Here is a 21184-nt window from a genome sequence, read left to right on the forward strand (position 1 = left end):
AGAGATTAAACCATTAAAAAGGGCTCCTTAAATCTGAATTTTTGTCATTCCTTTAGTGGGACAGTTGAGTCAATATTTGCAAGACTTAATACCAGAATCCTGTGACCAACAGTCAAATCTGTCATTTAAGCTACTTCCTGATACTTTCCCATTGATAATGTGTTTGTTTGAGTTGTCTCAGCTCAAACAAGTAAAAAAAGCATTAATGAATGTCTTAAAGAGAGTCAAGTACAACAAAAGCCTAAGTGTTTTGATGAAAAAAAAAAACTGTTAGAGTTGAATACAAGTGCCATACAATATTTACTGATAAGAAAAAATAAAGTGAAGGAAAAGGCAGCAGTGCAGTACTGGCTCGTCAAGACATGCACAGTATTTACTGATATATCACAAAAACAGCAAAGAAAAATATTTCATTCTGAATACTGTATGGTGGGTCAGTCCATTACTGTGAAAAAATATAGACAATTAGTAATCAGACCGGATCAGAAAGCTCATCCGAACAGAGTCACATTCATGTCAGTAATACTTTTTCAAATCTGTAAATCCGTGATTTAGGTCTAACAGTCTAACAGAGCTTTACTGCACAAAATATATCTGAACCTAAATACTTTAAGACCTTTTAAATGGGCTAGAAAACATTATGAAAGATTTGATTTTAAAACAGAACCTATTTCAAAGGGACTGAACCAATTCATAATGTAAGTAGGAACACACAAAATAACATTTTGAGGCTCATTGTATCTACTGTACTTATCCTTTCCAACTATCATGCAAGTCTGAACATGCAGATTGTGTGTGTGGTTGTTGGAGGTGTGTCTCCAGGGCTCTGTGGCTGACACAAATAAGTCTCAGAGAGACTCTAGACCCAAAAGACACCAAGCAATGGGGCCTGTAACTAGTGAAGTGCCACCATGGACAAAAGAACCCATGGGTGGTCACCAGGATCAGCTGAGCCTGCCTGATGCGGACTGGGAATTGACCAAGCAAAATTTAACATATTATTTTTATTTCTTAGTCAGTTCATCTGCTACTAACCTTTTTTGTTATACCTAGAGTATATTCATGTTTTTGTTTTTTTTTTGCCTGAAGGCCTTATGATATCATAGCAGTACAAAACAGTACTATTGCTGGATCATTAAGACAAAAAACTAATTACTAATAACATCAGATGGGATGATGTGCATAGCTCTCTATTCCAGTGTCTTTTTGAAATATAAAACATTTAAATGGGATATGCTGGTGCAGTAATTGCTCCTGTTCATTTTTGCCAAGATTCACAACCCAGGACCCCAAAATGTCTGTTCAAGCAATTCAAATGCTCTCTGGCTGCAAGTGCTCCTTTAAGCACACATACCAAGGTCAATCAGAACGCATGTCCAAAGTGCCCCCCTGTCAAGCCCAAGGGCATATGGTTTGCCCATATGCCCTTGGGCACTTGGGCCAACTAAGTTCCCCTCTAGTTGGCCCAAGTGCTCTATAGCAGAGTTTGTACACATTCCCCTCTGGGTGGCTCATATGTTCCTCTGGTTGGCCCAAGTGCCCTTGCAGTGCCTAAGAATCCCTAGCTTTCCCTCATGCACCTTTGCTTGTCTGAAGTGGCCTTGTGGTTGAACCAAAGTGCTCTTCCAGGTCAAGTACTATTTTGATTGCTCCTGCTGCTTTTCTGGTAAGCCCGAGTGCTGCTTCAGTAGCCTTCTGGTTAACACTTATGGTTGACCCAAGTGTCCTCCTGGTTGTCCCAAGCGCCCACATGCTTTTATTTGTGCCAATTTACCACAGGTTTTCTACATGCTACCACACGTCTCTCTGGTAAGATGAAGTGCCCTACTTGTTAGCCAAATTCCTCTTTTCTTCTGGTTGGCTCAAGTGCACTTTTGATTGCTCCAAGTGCTCCTTTGGTAAGCCCAAATGACCCTTTAGTTGGCACGAACACCCCTTTGGTAAACCCAAGTGCTGCTGCGGTTGGCTGATCTAATGAGACCTAGGGGCCAAACAAGCCATAAACCTTAACACAAGCCTGCCCCTGTGCATCACTGAGGTACCACTTTTTTTCTCCAAGTTCCATAAAAAGCGTTTGCATGTTACCGATCAGATGATCAGTCGTGCTCCATTGCATCACATCACGTCATCCTGTACCAATGCAACTCCGTTTTTGGACCAACAAACATCGCTAAGAACGCACTTCAGGAGTGAGAAGAGAGACAAAGGGGAAAAGATGCGGAGAGAGTAAAAAGGAAACAGATGTAGCTCAACTGTTGGGTAAGTTGAGAGGAGACAGCCGAGTCTGGGGGCGTGATTTGTGTCCCGACTTGACCTCTCCAGCAGTACTGATAAGCCACCCAACAGGCATAACACACACACATTCTGATTTAAGTCCTTCTCACTCGCTCTCGCTCTCGTTTTATCTTTACTATTTCTGACCATGCTGCTGACCATCACAGTTACTCCCTTTGTAATTTATGCATTGCTGGAACTGATTAGCCCCGTATGACTTTAGCTTCCAGGTTACTTACATTCCACATCAGTCTTTGCTCCTTGCAGCCTTTGTACTGTCACACTTTCTTGCTCAAAGAGCACTCATTAACCACCTCTGACATTATTTTAGTATCTTTCATCACAACACAAGATATATATCCCAAAGAGTTCCATTGATGTCATATGATGTAAGCAATCTTGGGAAATGGAGCTAGACAGAGCCGAGTCTGTGAGCGTTTTGTTGAAGACCAAAGTGTGTCAGAGCTGCCAGTCCCTGACATCTCAAGTGGGGTTCATTAAGGGAGCTTTCTGCATAGCGTTAAGCCCCCCTGATGCTCAGAGGAGACTTAAGTGAAAATTCAGGGCATTCAAAACAGATTCAAAAGATCACTTCCGGCACTTCTGGGATCGATCTTGACAGCCTGGTAATACCTTATGACTAACTCAGCAATGCATAGAAACAATAGGAGCCCTTTTTCCTGGCTCTACCACAGGCAATGGTTTCTACAGCCTGCTTTTGTGTTGCTCAGAGTTGTTACTACATGCACTGAGAGTCTATTTACAGCTGTTCACTCTGTCTGGCTGTCCAATGACTCCCTCACAGCCATATTCTATGATTTACATGAAAAATGCCCCTCTCCACCCAGCTTGGGTTTGTGGTTAGCTGCAACTGGCATGCAACTTGCGGTATTTCCTCCAGAATGATAGTAGGAGAGTCACACACCGGCACTCTAAAGAATAAACAAGGTCTTCTTGAAAGACACACAGGATGTAAACACTGAAGTTTCTATGGTAAAACTAATAGAGGATAAAGAGGGAAAGAAAGAGAGAAAAGAGGGAAAGATAATATAATATAAAACTTCAACAGAAAGAAAGAAAGAAAGAATTACTTGAGGCATGTTTTTTGGGTGGCATCTCTCAAACACAGAGGTAATGGCTTTACATTAAGCATTCAAACCATTAAAATAGTTATAAAAAGACATTCAAAAGAAGAAAAAAAATAAACCACAGTAGGAGAAGAGGAATTCAATGGAAATAAAAAAGCAAATGTTATCAGGAGAGAAAAGCTGAAGCTGAAACATTTCAAAATGCTTTTGGAAAAGATGAAGGTATTGATTTGCATATTTTATTTCTTATATTTCAATCCAGGGATGAAATTACAATCTTTCTAAACATACTGCAGCTGCACATGTCAATACAGACTAGACTTTAAAAACAAGAGGATGCTATGACTGTACTCCACTGGGTTGTGGCTCGTGGTACAGTACATTTTCTGGTTTTGGAACAACAGTGCTCATTTGCATAATTAACTTAATACTCATAATCCCACAAAGATTCTCTACTCTTTCTTGATCATCCTGTTTGTCCTTTGCTGAATTGACCACTTTAGCCCCTGAGAATGAGACGTTTTTGAGTTTGTTGTCATCAAAATGTCAGTTTTATTTATTTAAAGGACACACATGTTTGTATTCATTTGCCGTTGCCTTGCCATAAGTCATGAGTTTTACTCATGACAAGTGTTACTCATTAATGGCAGGGAATTGGAAAATGTATCCTGCTTTAACAGTGGATCTTTCAGCCAGTGATGAAATTATTCATGAGTGTATTCTGTGTCCCCTCTACTCATGTGTGTCATAAGGTGTTTCACGCTTGTTTACGTTTTATCCAGGAACATATCAGTTACCTGATCCCCAGCCTAATAATCTGCATCCAGGGTACGTGTAGGCGAGAACCAAGTATCAGCAGGACATTTCAAAACAACACCATCAACAACACTCAATGCGTCTGACAAACACTGATCGCTGATCCTAACAAAGCAGCGTGTGTGTTTGGAAAAGTCTGGCACTGAGTCGCAGGTGGAGGCAGTCCGTCTCCATGTTCCAACCACAGGATTTGTCCCATCTCTGTTGCGGTCAAAGATTTGTCTTCTGATAACAAAGTCGACAACAACATCATTGTCTGGTTTTTGGTCTGAGGATGTCCCTCAATTCAGTGCATTCACTCAAGGCTAACAGTATATTTTGGAATTTACATATGAGGAATTTAGCTTATTATTTTAGCAAAGCAAGCTTACAATGAGAGAAACATTTCAACGTGCTTGTGTTTCACTGCAACAGATGGGGTCACAGCGAGACCATTCTGCATGTCTGTTTTTTAGTTAATTTCCTCATCTGCCCAAAGCTGAGAAGCAGACATAATACAAGTGGAAAAAAAAATCAACCAGTGATACATCCAGCAAAGAACAAAGCAAAGGATGTGGCAACCAAACGCCTCTTTTTTCAAATTTATAGCATAGATTCTTTTTACATCTTTTGAGCAACCAAAAGTTTTTTGTTGTGTCTGAGCTTTGTTGTGGCAAACTCTCTCGCATTTTATTTCAAGTTATCAATTATTTAGGCTTAAATGCTCAGTCTGTAACCTCGTATTGCTCATTTCACCCTGGAATTTATGGCCTAAACTTTTATTTTTGAAAGTTTTATATGCATAAAGAGGCTATAAAATTTGTTTATGTTTTGTTACAGACATAAACACTAACACAAAATGCTCTCACTTTGGTCAAAAATATTCAGAGTCGAAATGCAGCTCATGAAGGGCTAAACGGTCCAGGATTGGCTGGCCTTGATTCCTTCTCTGTATAATGTTATGTGTTGTGGTATCGAGTGGCAGTTTCCTTTAGATATGGGAGTTAGCACTCTGTGGTTGGCCAAATTTGTGTGTTCTGAGTTACTCATTTATTGACTTACAGAGTTCTGGGAGGAGCTCGTGTCAATAAACTAGCCTGCCCCATGCTGGCTGCACCATATGGAGAGGTCTGGTTGTAATTCGGGGGACAGGCCAGGGCATAGTGCCAGGGAATTAGAGAGGCGGGCGGCAGGAGACATTTTAATTTGCGCTGCCATGTGCAAAGGCATGCACCTCCAGCCTGGGTCGGTTCCTGTGATTAGACCGGACGGCGTATTCTTAGAAGACGGGAGGAGCAGGAAAACATGGGGAAACTAGAAGGGCACTTGGAGAGCGGTCACCTCAGCCAAGGCTAATAGTTCATTCATCGATGATATGCAAATCTGAAAGTGCAGCTAGCGTTTTCTGTTTGTTTGAATGAACAAGCACTTTATCATCCCTTTAGTGTCTGTATGAGACACATCGGGTTTTAAACTAACTCTAATGGAAAACAAGCAGCGACAATATCAGACGCTCAGAGCAAGTCAGGTGATGTGGAACAACAACAACAACAACAACAACAACTGTCTTAATATAATGATTCAGATAACATCCTGGCTTCATCCAACCAAAATATCATCTGACTTGACATCTGAAATGTTGTATGGATCAAGTTGTTATAGGTTAAGTTACAGGAGCTCATAGTGTCAAAGCCTGCAGTCCTTCTGCAGAGCTTTCTGTGTCTTTTGAGCTCAATTTTCGATTTTACACCCTGAACATTTTGCTCTCATTAACCCTGAGTATGCAGCTCTGAAGTGACAATTGCTTTCTTATTTTGCTGTAAAGAAGTTTCTTTTCTCTTGAAACTGATGACACCTTAGCACCTTTCCACCCCACGTACTGTAACGTACAGAAAGAAGATACTCTTTAGATAGTGTGACAATATTTAGCCTGCCACTACTTCTGGAAACATTAAAAACCAAATGCAAATACAAATATAAAGTCTATTTTTTACTACAATCTCCATCACAATGAGATTTGAATGTTTTTATTTCAGTATTCTTATGATTCCCTTTTTAAATCAGAGGCAGGTACAATTTAAGTGTCACATAGCTGCTGTGGCTCAGGAGTTTGTGGGGGTTTTCCGTTAATCTGAAGGTGGATGCTTTCAATCTGCTCCGGTCTTTGTATCAAAGTGTAGCATGTGTTGTGAAGCACTTTGATTGGTTAGCAGACAAGAGAAGTGCGATATAAATGCAGTCCCATTTACTGTGAAACAGTGTCATATTAAGCACCACGTCTCTGATTAGCTCATCATGAGGAGACAACTGGTGTAATTCTGAGGATAAATTTGGTCCAGTGGGACGATTCGTAGTCTCTCCCGGCTCTGCGAGGGAGCACCATCGCATCTCCACGGTGACAGATTCCCATGAAAGGAGCAAAGCACCACATTCAACATCCACGGAAGATGAAGAGATTTGTTCTAAAATGAGACATTAAGGATTTTAAAGAGAGAGGGGGAAATAAACTGCACCAAAAATACAATTAAATTATGAAACTGATGAAAATAAATGTTGAGCAATAAAAAAAAGACCTTGTTTCAATAAGATTCTGACGGTAATTTTGGCCCTAAGATAGAGAAATTTTGTGAGAAATTCATAAAAAATTTAAAAAAAAATTAAACTGGTTCGAGTGGCGGAATGAAAGCCTTTCCTTTGCTCTGAAATGTGATTTCTGTTCAGTAATCCTGTTTGGCAATGGAGAGCTGAGTGAATTCACAGGAGGCTTGAAAGATGTAGAGCTGTGAGCATTCCTCTGTTTCCTAGACAATGGGATTATGGGATATAGACAGTGAGATATGTCCAAACCTGAGGCAACCGGGGTATAGCGAATGATCTCGCTCTCATTAGTGAGCAGGGGAGAGGATGGCAATTGCCACTCCGAGTCCCATAGGAAGACATTCGCAACTCTGAAGGGACTTGTTAGGTGTGTCATACACTGTGAGTAAAGGTGACACCTTTACCTCATATGAGAGACATGGGTGTACTGCTTTCCACTGCTAACTTTAAGGCGACAGTTTCAGTTCCTAGTTATAAATCATCATGAAGATTGATTAAACCATTTTACCAGCGACATCTGCACGAGAGATTAGAGGTTTATCAAGCAGAGATCAATCAGTTCAGAATGGATGACTAACTTTTTGAAAACTATTCAAATGTATTACATTTAATTTTGGGATTTTAAAATTTCAAGACTGAGCCAACTGAAGTCCACCAGAGAGGAGTTAAAATATCACAACATAATCCCACATAAATAAATAAATAACAGTAAAATCACTCCAATCTCCACACACATGAATACTGGAGATGTCATGATGAAACTGGATTGAAGATGTTTGAAAACTTGAAGGCTTGGCCTCACGCATAGCTTTCAAGGGAACATTTCACGCGTGCCTGAAGTAGGTGATGTACATTTGAACATTTTTATTTATTTATTTTTTAGCTTTTACTTGCTTTCACTTTCAAACATATTGGCATAAAGATCTTGAAGTCACATGTGGCTTTCTGACCTCTCGTGTTGTCCACTCGTCTCAGTGATGTCAGTGATGGGACATGTTATTGTAGTGAGTAATTTCAGTCAGTCACGGTAAGATGCTACGGCAGACACAATTAAACTATTATTCTATCATGAAAATATGAGAGAAAAGCCTCTTTGAATGATTGTTTATTCTGAGTGACATTCAAATAAGCAGCTGCAGTTAAATTTAAAGGCTTTGCGGGAAATCTCTGCAACCAATGTTTTTGACAATAAGCAGCGGAAACATTTACTGATTTAAGATCACATCTTAATGACAAGTCAACGTGATCATATCTCACTCGTGTACCTTGATCAAGGGCACATGAAACTGAATTTTGCTGCTTTGTGAAGCTCTTTGTAACATAGCTCGTGCTATATAAATTAAGTTTATTATTATTGTCTCAAAAAAGTATGCACTGTAACAGTCTCACGAGACCCACTCACACAGCAGTGTCAGTGTTACTCAGGAAAAAAAATGTGAGTGTTTGTGCGTTCGTGGGAGAAGCTCAGCATGCGTGTGTGTGTTGGGGGAGAGCAGATTCAGTGTTGCTAACGACTGCCTTCCCATGAGCTTAATCAAAGATTTGTACATTTAATTGCTGTCAAGTCAGCTCTCACCACCTGCTACGTTTTGCCACACATGTGCTCACCCCCTCTCTGGGAGCATTTCCAGCTCCATCTATCATCCCTGGCTGAAGGCTGAGACAACACAGCCTGCTGAGCAACCTGCACTCAGCCGTCCAGCCGGGCCCAGCCAGGCCTGCAGAGAGCCTGATCAGCGTGTCGGGAGGTCTGTCAGCACCTGGGCCTTACAGCACCAAACCAGCCCTCACATTATTAAAAACAGACTAAAACCTAAAACTGACACTGAATAAAGCCAGCGAGATGTATGTTATTGTTTTCTTCTCTCAGAGAGGTATTCACATGGCCGCGTGCAACATGAGATACATATCAAAGCAGAGGAGCTCTGTGAAACACCGCCAACCGCGCACCTCTGTAGGCTTCGCCCTTACTCTCACGCTAACCGCTATCACCAAGTGTGAGAATTGTTGGTCTGCTTTGTCCCTCAGCACAGCCCAGGATGGAATGTGGGCTTGATCTGCTATCAGTCTCAGCTTGTTTTCCCAGCTGATGCCCACAGGCCTGGTATAACACAGCCACACTCTTGCACGAGCTGAATGAAGATCTGTAAGGAATGTTAGCGAATTCTTCTCAACTTTGGATTCATGGAGCTATAACTATATGCAGGCCAGTCGTTACTCCGTTACTCTCCAAAGACCTGAGCCTCTCTCCTGAGTGAGGACACAATAAGGCAGCGTCAAGTAGATTTTGAAATGTGTGGGAGCTGGTTCATGGCCTACGTTGGATATTAACTGCCACCTGCACAATATTTCACGTAAAAAAAATCACATTATTGATGATGTTAAAATACCAACTTTCATTCATTTTCTGCTGCTCCTATGCTGCTTATCCATCAGGGTCGCGGGGAGCTGGAGCCTATCCCAGCTGACTACGGGCGAGAGGCGCGGTACACCCTGGACTGGTCGCCAGTCAATCGCAGCGCTGATACACACAAAGACAGACAACCACTCACACTCACACCTAGGGGTAATGTAGAGTAGCTACTACTAGAGTAGTAGTTCGTCCTCTTCATTTGACAAAGATTGTTAAATAAACATTTGTATACATTATTTATATTATATTAAAAAAAATTATATTATATTAACGTTGGACCTAAATTGGACATCGGACCTAAAGGTTGTAGAAGTTGCCTCTGGAAACAGATGTCGACCAGTTTCACACATACCCAACCTTTCGCACAAGATCACATGGAGTATCTTGGTGGCTCAGGTGTTAACAGTTAATCTAATGTTATACTCATCCTTGAAAGTTTGCTAATTATCCCATACAGAGCTCCAGGCTAGACAGAGGAAAACAGGCCTGACCTGTACGGTGGGAGTCAGTTTGACGGTAAGCTGGCAAGTCGTGACATGGCCTTCTGTAGCCTGGCATCTCCTGGGGCCAGAGGGCTGCATCCAGACCTGCTCCCATGGGTGCCTGAACCAGGGAGCAGGTGGAAGGCTATAGCTGCCTGTTTCACTCCCTGAACTCATCAGTGGCCCAGCCTTTTCGCTGTCTAGAGGACAGAGGTTGACGCTGACTTGCTGCCTTTCCAACATTCTGATTTTCTTCTCATTCTTTCAAGAAGGAGATTTCCAAGCTTGGCAAAAAAAGAACCTTGAAATGTTTTGCTATGCTCAAATCGCGTTAACTATAATAGGAAGTAAAAATCAACCACCTTAGCGTCAACCAAAAATTTTAAATCTTAACCGAATTCCCCATTGACTATAAACCTGCAACCACTGAACTGAGTGACGGCGTAGATAATTTAAGATACTTACACTTTTTACCATATTGTTGTGTCTGATCAGTGTTTACTGGTTTGGTGTCTGTTTTTATCCTTTCATTCAACTATAGTGTTGTTGTTTTGTTTTTGTTTATGTTTATGTTTTGCTGCTTTGCTCTTGTAAATACACCCCAATTCTCCATTCGTCTGTGATCAAAAACATAACCAAACATCAAGCAAGCCAACGGATACTTCCTTAATTCTTCAATAGCAAGAAGGCCAACTGGACGTCTGTCCAGCGTTTTGTTTTTTTCTTTTGTTTTGTTTTTTGAGAAGCTCTCAACAACAATTGAAAGCAGTGTCTGCTATAACAAGTTGGTATATCATCAAAATGGTTTTGAAGGTAAAACAGCTCTGCAACGTTGCTTTAAAGAAAGTAGAGCAGGTTGGATCACGTCAAATTCTTTTCTAATATCTCATCAAATGTGACATCAAATGAAAGATGAAAAGGCAGCTTTGATGTTGTATGAAAAATACCGTTTTACTGCGTGAAAAAAACCCAAATCCTCCCATTGAGCTGCTCCCCGCTGTGCTGAATTCAGGGTCACTGTGGATAGGAAAATCTCCTCAACTCTTTAATTATTACAATACCCTCATGCAACAAATGCAAACGCTTTTGGTGCTTTGTATGGCTACAACACATAGCTATTGTTCATTCTTGTTGCATAATGCAGCATATTCCTGCTCCTGATTTATTTGACTCATTGTTTCTTCATCTTTGCGCTGTAATCTGGAGAAAAAAACAGGGAGTTTGAGGACTACACCAGTAGAAAGGAGGCTCGACCATATGGCTGCTCTTCAGGGAATAGAAAATAGATAGAGTTCATGATCCCTCTCATATCGTGACAGCAGATGCAATTCGAGTGGTCTGTTTCGCTGACTCACAATTTGGGCCACCCACGTATGAGAGCGCCAAGCTAGAAACACACACTGTTTCCACGACAACCATAATTTATACCTTCAAAACAACTTTTTCTTTCATCTGACACACACAAAATGTAATTAGAAGCTAGGTTTTGGTCATAAATACCGAATTTTTGCAAGGTTTGAGCAAAATAAGTAGACTATAGGATCAGGCTGCTTACTCTGGAAGGAACGGATTATGTATCTCAGGTAAACTCCAAGGGTAAGGACTAAGAAACTAAAGCTTTGAAAACAGATCTTGTTGATAATTTGAACCCGGACAAAGACAAAAACAGCACAAATCACATAAATCGCACTGCAAGACAAGTGGAAGTGTTTTGTGAAAGCCTGACCCTCCATTCTTGAAGTTTATCTAGCTTCCTATGGTGATTTCCTATTTCAGGTCAAACACAGCTTCCTACTTCTTGATCAACCTGGAGCATTTCATATGCCGGAGCCAAGATATTACTTAAGAGAAAGTCAAGACCTTTCAGTGTATGAATGGGAGGAAATGGCTGGAGAGTTTACCCACCATGCCAGTCATTCAGTAATAACAGCCCTTTTTTGCTTCTGTGTTAAATACCAAAGCTTATTTTCTCCACATGGATTTGATGTACTTCCATGATTTGAAACTGTCCGTCTAGAAAGCGTTGAGTGGAAAGTTTTCAGATCACGCTCCTTCTGTCCTCCCCCTCCTCCTCAGCAAAAGCAGGGTCCTGATATGGCCCCGGCCCTCTGCTTGTTGGGACAGCTGCTCAGATAATCTGGACTCTCTGCAGGTTCCATGAGTCACTTGGACTTCAGGTGGTGCAGTGCTGCTGCGACTTAAACACGAGAGACGGGTGTTTGTTTGTTTGTTAAGTTCGTTTAAGTGTGTCAAAGTGTGTCAAGTGTTTAAGTATGTCACAAGAATAACACAATGGGGAAGACGAAGACTGCTGGAGTGGTGTTGCCTTTGATGCTGATTACATCTAATGTTTGCACACAATACAGCATCACAGCCGTGTTTTCCAGGTGCCGAGGGCTTGAGGTGGTATTCGTGTTTTATTAAGGACTCTCTACAGAATAAAACAAAACAGTATGTGGCCTACTCCTGACCACAAATGCATACGACCATTTTGCTTCTGCACAGACAATGGGAACATTTTCATCTGTGCTGAATACATCCCTTCTAGTGGAAACGCATCCAAAGCTGCCTCACATGTAGCATACTGTGTTGATCAGCAATTACAAAACAAGCCTGATTCACCAACATTTTTACTAAAGGACTTCAACCACTGTGAGATAGACAGTGCTCTTCCCAGGTCCTGGAAATTCACTGTATAGACAAAAGTATTGGGACACACCTCTTTATTGTTGAATTTTGGTGTGGTATGGGGCTGTTTCAGGGGTCGGACTTGGCCCCTTACGTCCAGAGAAGGGAAATCTTAATGCTTCAGCACACCAAGACATTTTGGACATTGCTTCCAACTTTGTGGCAACAGTTTGTTGAAGGCCCTTTTCTATTCCAGCATGACTGTGCCCCAGTGCACAAAGCAAAGCTCCATAAAGACATGGTTGGATGAGTTTGGTGTGGAAGAACTTGACTGTCCCACACAGAGCCCTGACCTCACCCCCATCCAACACCTTTAGGATGAACTGGAACGGAGATTGTGAGCCAGGCCTTTTGGTCCAACATCAGTGTCTGACCTCACAAATGCTCTACTGCATGAATGGGCAAAAGTTCCCACAGAAACACTCGGAGATCTTGTGGAAACCCTTCCCAGAAGAGTGCAAGCTGTTAGGGCTGCAAACCTGTCTGTGCACTTAAAATGCAATGTCATTAAAGTCCCTGATGGTGTAACGATCAGGTGTCCCAGTACTTTTGTCTATATAGTGTATATCAAAGCAGGCAAAAAAATAATATATTGGAGATATGCTTTAGCAATATTAAAGGTGCAACTTCTGCTAAGCTCACACATAACGCTCACCTTCAGGTCCACCTTTAAAAGACTCAAAGACTGCCAGCATGTGACAGGATACGGATAGGTAGGTGCTAAGTGGTTGTTTCCTTGTCATAGACTGGGATGTTTTCCAACAAGACAATAATACTGCCAGTATTACAGAGGCCATCGCAGGGTAGGTTGATATTTGTGTCGATCTTGTAGTGCCAAAAAAGACCTTTAGTATATACCCAAAGAACATATGCTACACTGAAGACCAAACATTGCACCAGAAGAGAAAAAATACAAGCTTTACAGAAGAACGCTATAATGGAATTGCAAGCAGTCCAAAGAAAATGCAAAGGGGAACTAAGGAAAGCATGAGTGTAAAAACCTTGATAAAAGAAATGACCAAACCGTAATTCTGACAAGTGAGAAACATACTTATTCACCTGGGAAGGAACTCAACAGTTTCTACAAACGTTTCGATTCTACAGGGGATAGCCGTACTGGGCAATGTAGAAACCTGTCAAATACAATGACACATGATGCAACACAGGACAGAACAGTAACTGATCCAAGGGCTGTGGCCGAGGTTTTTAAAAGGTTACACACCAAGAAGACCAGTGGGCCAGATGGTATTTGGGCTCTTCTTCTGAAAACATTCGCTGGTGAACTGACGCAAGCCTGAAGCAAACTATTCCAGCTCCCAGCTGACACATGTAGCCATTCCTACAATATGGAAAAAAGCTGTCACTATTCCTGTTCCAAAAAACAATGCTCACAGGAATAAAATGATTTTAGACCGGTAGCACTAACGTCAGTAGTGATGTGATCACTTGTGACATCATCATGGCAGGGAAATAACACCTCTGAGACCCCTAGAATACAACACTGCAACACTACAATACACTTCGTTCTAAAAGCTTTTGAAAATCCTGCAACATACAGTCAACTTAGGTCGACACATCTCTCTCTGGCCTACACATTAGAATAGAAAAAGCTTGAATGAATAAACTTGAGTCAGCTATCCAGTGAGAATGTTCTTCGTCACAAGTATGGATATTGACACATTTTATTCCCATGGTACTTGTAAAAAGTGCATTATCTGTACTGGAAACTCTTTCAGGAGAGTACTCATTCAAGCCTTAGTATGTCAGAGATAGGAAAGGTTTTCAGTGGTGTGAGGGGCACAACTTGATATTTAATGTCCAGAAAAATAAAGACACTGTCTTTGAGCCCAGGTCTGCTGGTGATTGCAGGCCAGTTTTAATCAGTGGCACCAGATTAATTTTGATTTGCAGTTACAATGGGCTCATCAAGTGGAGTATGTTTGCTCACGAATCAGCCAGCGTGTGCATTTTCCACGAAGGCTCAGTATCTATGGAGCGGATAAAAGCATTATGTTATTGTTTTACAGAGCAGTCATTGAATCTATTATTCACTATGGCATCACACCATGGTTTGGTAACCTCTCCATCAGATTACACCTCCAGAACCTGATCAGTAGTGCTGGAAAAATAACTGGCATGCTGCCTCGTTCTTCTCTCCAGGAGATATTTGAGGAAACCTTGAGGAGGGAAAGTCTAAACATCCTACATCGATTGTGCACTCTTAAATACCCAAGACAATAAAGACTAATCTAAGTTAATCTAACTTCCTGAGTCAACACTAGAAACTTTATCTTCAACCTCATTGCAGTCATGATTCATCAGCAGATTTGTAACGTTGAATAATCAGTCGGTTTGGAGAGAGATCTTGATTACCATTGAAGAGAATGACGTATCTGTGTCAGTTTTTTGAGCTGCAGGTTGCCTGTACGTGTTGTACTTAGTGCTTTGTTTTCATATTTATTTTGCTGCGAGAAGACTGAAGTTGTCATACACACCATAAGAAAACATCTAAGCAACATGTCAACTTCAGTTGATTCTCCAGACTCATCTGACACAAGGACTATTGTTAAAATACAAATACATTTCAGAGCCATGTTCAGAAGTTCGTCATCAAGACTTCTCATTCCCATCACACTGCTTAAAAACATGCCTTACTGATCCAGATTTCCATACAAATAGTGCATGACTCATCAGATACTTGATTAACAGTGACTTGCACCTGTCAGTCAAACCCCTTAAAACAACATTTTTACATATTTCTTTTTTCCCCCCATTTATTATTCATTCAGTAATTACAAAGACTGTATGTAATGACTTGGAAGAATACACTGTGTAGTGTGAGAAAGCACACTCCTTTCATTCTCTGAGACAGAGCACTACCAGAAAAACTCCCAGTCACACCCATATGATGAGGGAACGGGCAAAGGTTGCAGTGTGGCTGATCTGGATCGCTCTGGTTCTGCTCCTCACCCTGGACTGAATTAGCGAATTAGTCGGTACCTCCCTTACCAGTCTGGCATGAAGAGTGTGTGGGCTGGGACGGATTAATGATGTCAGGCCAACAGTTTTGTCACAGCCACTCCCAGTCTGCGTATAAAGCCACTAATCACTAATCTACCTTCTGCAGACTACCTTCCTTACTCATGCTAAATATTATTGTTGTGAGTTGTAGGTCAGTGACTCATACTTTCCATTGACATCTTACTCATTCAGCCGCTACAATGGGAAGGAGTGGCTTTCTGCTGCCAGAGTGGTACACACATTCCCACACACTTCTCCACAAAGGTTAGCTGAGCTTTACTTCCAAGCAACATAAGCTTTTCTGAAAACTCTACCAGTCACTAATAAAGTGTCATATTCAAATAACAAATAAATGTTAGCTACCTTATTAGAAAGTGAGGAGAAAATATAATATGGAAATGCACTCATTGGATTGGTAATCCTGTTCTGCAGGTTTGACAGCATTCATAGCTCTAGTGCTTTAATTTTATGATTTCGGTTACTCACGGCTGTTAGTTGAAAATTGTAAATGGAAGTCGCTGGAGATTAGAGGCTGGACCTAAAAGGCCAAGTGCTGACAAAGCCTCATGGCTTCTGTTGAACATGCAGCAAAAGGTCCAATGGACAACCTGTTGACTGCCAACAAGCGTGTACCTTTTGTACCTGCATGAGAAGCATTAACTAGTCTGTACATGCAAGCTACAGTGAATTTTGTCATATGCTCAGACTACAAACTGCAAATCTATCTGTTGAAGAGTAACTAGCCATCTGGCACCGGCGCTAATTCAAAATGCTCAATCCAAATGGATGAATAGCTCCTGATGAGGACTGATTGAAATCAATCACACTGATCGCGCAGCAAACACTACGGTCGAAAACACAAGTGGTCCAATGGCGCAGAATAGTTTAGTGCTCACTTAGTGTGTGTAAGTGAGCTTTTAAACCCAGAAACCTCAGCACAGTGTGATCAGTGTTGAGTCAGAAGTACTGACCAAGTCGAATCTTAACAGGCGCAGTACGTTCTGGTCACATGCGACAGTGAAAATGACACATATTCCACTTTAAAGCTGTCAAGGGAGACTTCAACTTAATGCTCGTGTGTGTGTGTGTGCGTTTGCATCTGTGCTGCCATGATTCTCTGTCACTGGCTAAGCTTTCTTGGTGTGAGTGAGTGAGTGAGTGTGTGTGTGTCTGTTTGAGTGCACACTATGGGGAGTCAGCATACAGGCCCACTTCACGTGGTTCGGAAGGTGAAGGGCTATTAGGGGAAAGGTGAGTATGGGACTGCTGCTCTGGGTTACTCAGTAACCGGGGCTCTCTCCTTCCCCTCTCAGGCCTCTAGTGCTGTTCCTGTGCAACCACCCACCACACACATACACAAACACACTTTGTAGCTGTATCAGTGTGTTCTCTCTCCTCTTTACTCGCATTCTCTCTCTGAAACCAGAAAAAAATGAAGCAATACTTTAGTTCTCATATTCATTTCCTCATTGGTAAACCTTATGAGTGAAAATGTCCAAAACGCGCATGTGTCTTAAGTGTCTTTAATGGTGCAAAATAATTTAACCCCAATTATTAAAACGCAGATAAATTAATGGCTCTTTAGAATAACTAATGTTAAAAAATCCAACAAAAATTAGGATTAACACAGTGAGCAAACATGTTAAATCTGGTAATAATAGCCTTTGGAATTAGTGGAAGAATGAAGCATCTACTTCATGGTGGGAAAACAAGGGTATTAATGCGAAAAGTACTCTTAACCTGTCAAATTTGTAGGATTTAAAAAAAATACCATACATACCATTTTTAATTTCAGTTTAAGCTACTCAAAAATGCAATCATTTGGTGTGAGAACATTACCCATTCAAGGGTGCTCTAAAATAATATATTGTAAACAGTTGACCTTCAGAATTAAAAAGGTTAATTCTGAGAAATGCTTTGAGTAATCATAGGTGGATATAAAGAATTAATAGCAAAATAACGCAGTATGGATGCTCAACTTTAAATTTGCCAAACCGTGATGGAGCACAGAATCAATGCGGATGTTGCCAGCTTTGACTGGATCACGCCCTCCTCATGACGCATCACCATGCAGGCGCTCTGGCCTAAACGCACTGCCATGTATAATGCAGCTATAGTCTGTGCTTACATCCGTGTTTGTTTACTGTCCCTGAGCAGGAACACATGAAAGTAGGGTGACCAGATTGGCGGCCGTGACCCCAGCGCCAGGAACAACCCCCACCCGTATAATTGTGCCTTTCTTTCTCTCCGACACACACACACACACACACACACACACAGAGCTCAGCCTCGTTCTGTTGCTACAGGATGGGAGTCACGAGACTCTGCTTTGTAGAAGCGCACAGCACGGCCACATTCGGACCAATGAGAGCGAAGACAGTGCTCTCTGTGTGAGTAATGATTGACAGCATGTTGTATTACTCACAGGCATTAGTCATGGTGAATTTGTTACATGTTCTTGTTCTCTATTTGGTTGGTGTGAATAGGTCTGTCTGTCTCTCAGGTTCATGGATTTGGTCATGCGCTGGTGACAATCCTTTAAAGGTTTGGCAACTAAATGTTCTTCAGTTTAAAATATTTTGGAATTATTGTGGTAAACTACACGTGAAGTAAATACACATCGTACTTCACTATCACTAAGATTCCAGTAAATCTTCATCATGTTCAAAAATCTCCCTTTTGTGATTCACACCTCTTTCACACAAGATATCATGCTGATGGAGTAAAGCAAACAGTAAGAGATTTTTCAAGGATAACTAAAATCCAACAGCAACACAGGACAGAACTGGTCATTAACGAAACCATTTGGAAATTACCGAACGTGCTTGTGTTCGGCTTTGGACTCTGTACAAAGTGTTCATACCAGCAAAAACAAACACGTTTCTGCTGGGAGGAAGAGCTTACACAATGATGTATCACAGCCACACACAATACTGTACAAGGATTCTGGGGCACCGTCGGGGGGTCCAACCTTTTCCAACAGCGTGAGGGCAAGGCAGCTCCATCATTGGCTAATCTTTGGCCAGAGACAGCCAGTCATCTCTGCGCTTTCCTCTCATCCCACAACTAACCAAACACTGTGCTGTTAGCGTCTCTGATATGCTTTGTTTATCAGGCCACCTGGACATGCATCTGGTCAGCCAGGGCGTATGCCTGTCAGTATCCGTGCCAGATGGATGTGCATTAATAACTGTGTCTTATGTGTCACAATCACGAGCTCCAAATGCTGACTTTTGAGGCAGTTTTTGAAGTTTCTGAAGGCCTGTGCTGTGTTGAGAGCGCTGAATGAAATGCTGATTAGGGTGATGGGAACAGCAGAGAATCAGAAAAGAAAATTAATTACTGTGCACTTGTGTTTCAGGTCAGTACTTCACAGTGTCCCCCTTCCTGTGACAATAGACAAATTACATAATAGCCTCTAAAGAGGGGGTGGGGGGGGATGAGAGAGAGGTTTGACATGAGGTAACCTTTCAAAATAATACATGCGATGTGAAGAAATAATTATGAGCAACTAATATGAGGCAGGAGATATCTAAACTTCATATTAGGATGGATGACCACACCCTGTGCTCGCAGCAGATAGTGAATGGAGAGTGTGTTACATAACTAATGTCTTTATTCTAATGGGTTTAATAAGGTATGCTAGAGGTGGGGAGGATGAGTAGTTCAATTCAAACTAAGAATTTGGCTGAAGTGAGGAAGTCGAGTAACAAAGCGTTGTCAAAGTACTGACTGAATCCATATTACACCATATGAAATTAGTTTTCTAAACAATAAACACATTTAGTCTTGCGGAAAATTTGTGTTCAATGTTTAACAAGGGGGAAGGGCATGATCCAACTGTTCATAACCTGCAAGTACAGCACAGTTTGTGAAATGAAGAGCCTAATCAAAACAGATAACACATTAACACTGTGCACCTCAGTGTTCTTACTTTGTGGTTTAGTGGCACAAAGTCCATTGTTTCATCATTGATTTCTTAACAACTTCCTATTGGATGGGGCTTTATCTGCATGGGAAGATTACAAGTTAAAAAGAAGAAGACATTTACACATCAGCAGCGATAAAGTTTGTTTTCTACGCTCAGCATGTTCTGAATTCCATGTTTGTATTGGTGTTTTCAATCGGCTCACCTATTTCTGCCCTGGTTACTGCCAAGGGTCATTTTTTTGTTTTATGAGAACCAGTTTGAAAGAGGTGTTGTTTGAGGATGTTGAAAATCAACAGTGTTTATAGTTGTCACGAACCACCACGTTCGAAGGCAGAAGTGAAAAGCTGGGGGGTCGTGCAGAACGGACGGGTGCAGTATCATTACAATATGGTATGATGATGGCGTAGTTATCATTTCACAGAAAAGCTAGAAAAATGGCAGCAGCAACATGATGGCAGTTGTACACGATCATTTAAAACCTGTGACGCCATACTGTTGATCCAGCTGATGGTGTTTGCAAGAAGTTAATACAATTAAGGGATAGTAGGAAACAAGATCAGGACTAACATGTTTTGGTTTGCCAACATTTCAAATACTTCAGATATTTTAAATGCTTAAATACATAGACTACACTTTTGGAAAATGTGTTTTTATTTGGACAAGCAGCCATTTCTGTTCAAAGGGCCAACTTGTTTTAGATGCACCTTAGAATAACTGAGAGCTAAAATAAAGCGTAGCTCTTAGCATTTAATCTGAATTTGTTCTGTATTGCCATGTTGTGACACAAAACCACCAGAGAAAGCGCGGTAAGTGTCATTCCACAGCGGCTGTGTGTTTGTTTGAGTCATTTTTCTTTCAGATTCAGTTTCTACTGAGGCAACAGATGAGACTCAAGTTACCAGCTGTGGATCAACATTGATCACCAGTCACTGGAGTGACAGGAGGGAAAGAAAACAAAACTCAATACCGTCAGTTATCATCCTTTAACCCATATTCCTCCTGGTCTCATGCTTCAGCAGGCAAAAGCTTGGTGACCGTTGTCATATGGAGCGGATGATGGGATGAATGTTTGCCACCCTGCTCACCACTACCTGCCTCTAAGTGGTGACTCCATCACCTCTCACATCTGCAAACTCATTAAAACAGCCACGGGCAGGAAAAAGCTCTCACATGGTGAACTGTGTACATCCACATGTATTCACACACAACTGATGTGAGGCTGAAGAAGAGAGGGCACGCGCGCTGTGTGCCGCTTCACAGGAACAATATGTTGTTATTCAATAATTCTGCTTCTCAAACATCATTCCACTTTCTGCCAGAGTGCTGAGTAAAAACACTCAAGATCCAACTCGTATCCGACCTGAGCCAAGCAGAACTGGAGGAGAGAACTGGTCTATTTAAAGGACTCAAGAGTGCCGTCCAGATGCTGAACTTTGTGGTATTCCATTTATTCCCAGTACTCAATGTCCTAGCCAATGATATCTGAGTAACATCCGGTGAGCTGGGGAAATCCTGGGACTTAGTGTTGGCAGTGCAACCAAGACCAGGCCTGCTGCCATGAACCTTGATATCAGATAGCAGAAGCGAAATGCTGCCTCTTCGGCCAGAGACCATAACAACAGATCAGTGCAATATTCACTTATCTTTACTGTTTTACTGGTTCTTTACTTGGAATTACATGAGCTGGGTGGTGTCAGATTTTCACCGCTATGACGCCCTGTCACAACTGCCAAATGGAAGAAAGAAATGGAAAATACCGCCCTGTTGGGTTCAACTGTACCGCATGAGCATTTAAAGATAAGTCTTCAGAGATAGTGTTGATATGTATTGGTTTAGATCTGGATTTGGACCAATTCTTTTGAGGTTTCATGTCTAACAATTTTTGGATTCTGTT

The sequence above is a fragment of the Scatophagus argus genome, chromosome 5 (assembly GCF_020382885.2).
Source record: "Scatophagus argus isolate fScaArg1 chromosome 5, fScaArg1.pri, whole genome shotgun sequence".
NCBI lineage: Eukaryota > Metazoa > Chordata > Actinopteri > Scatophagidae > Scatophagus > Scatophagus argus.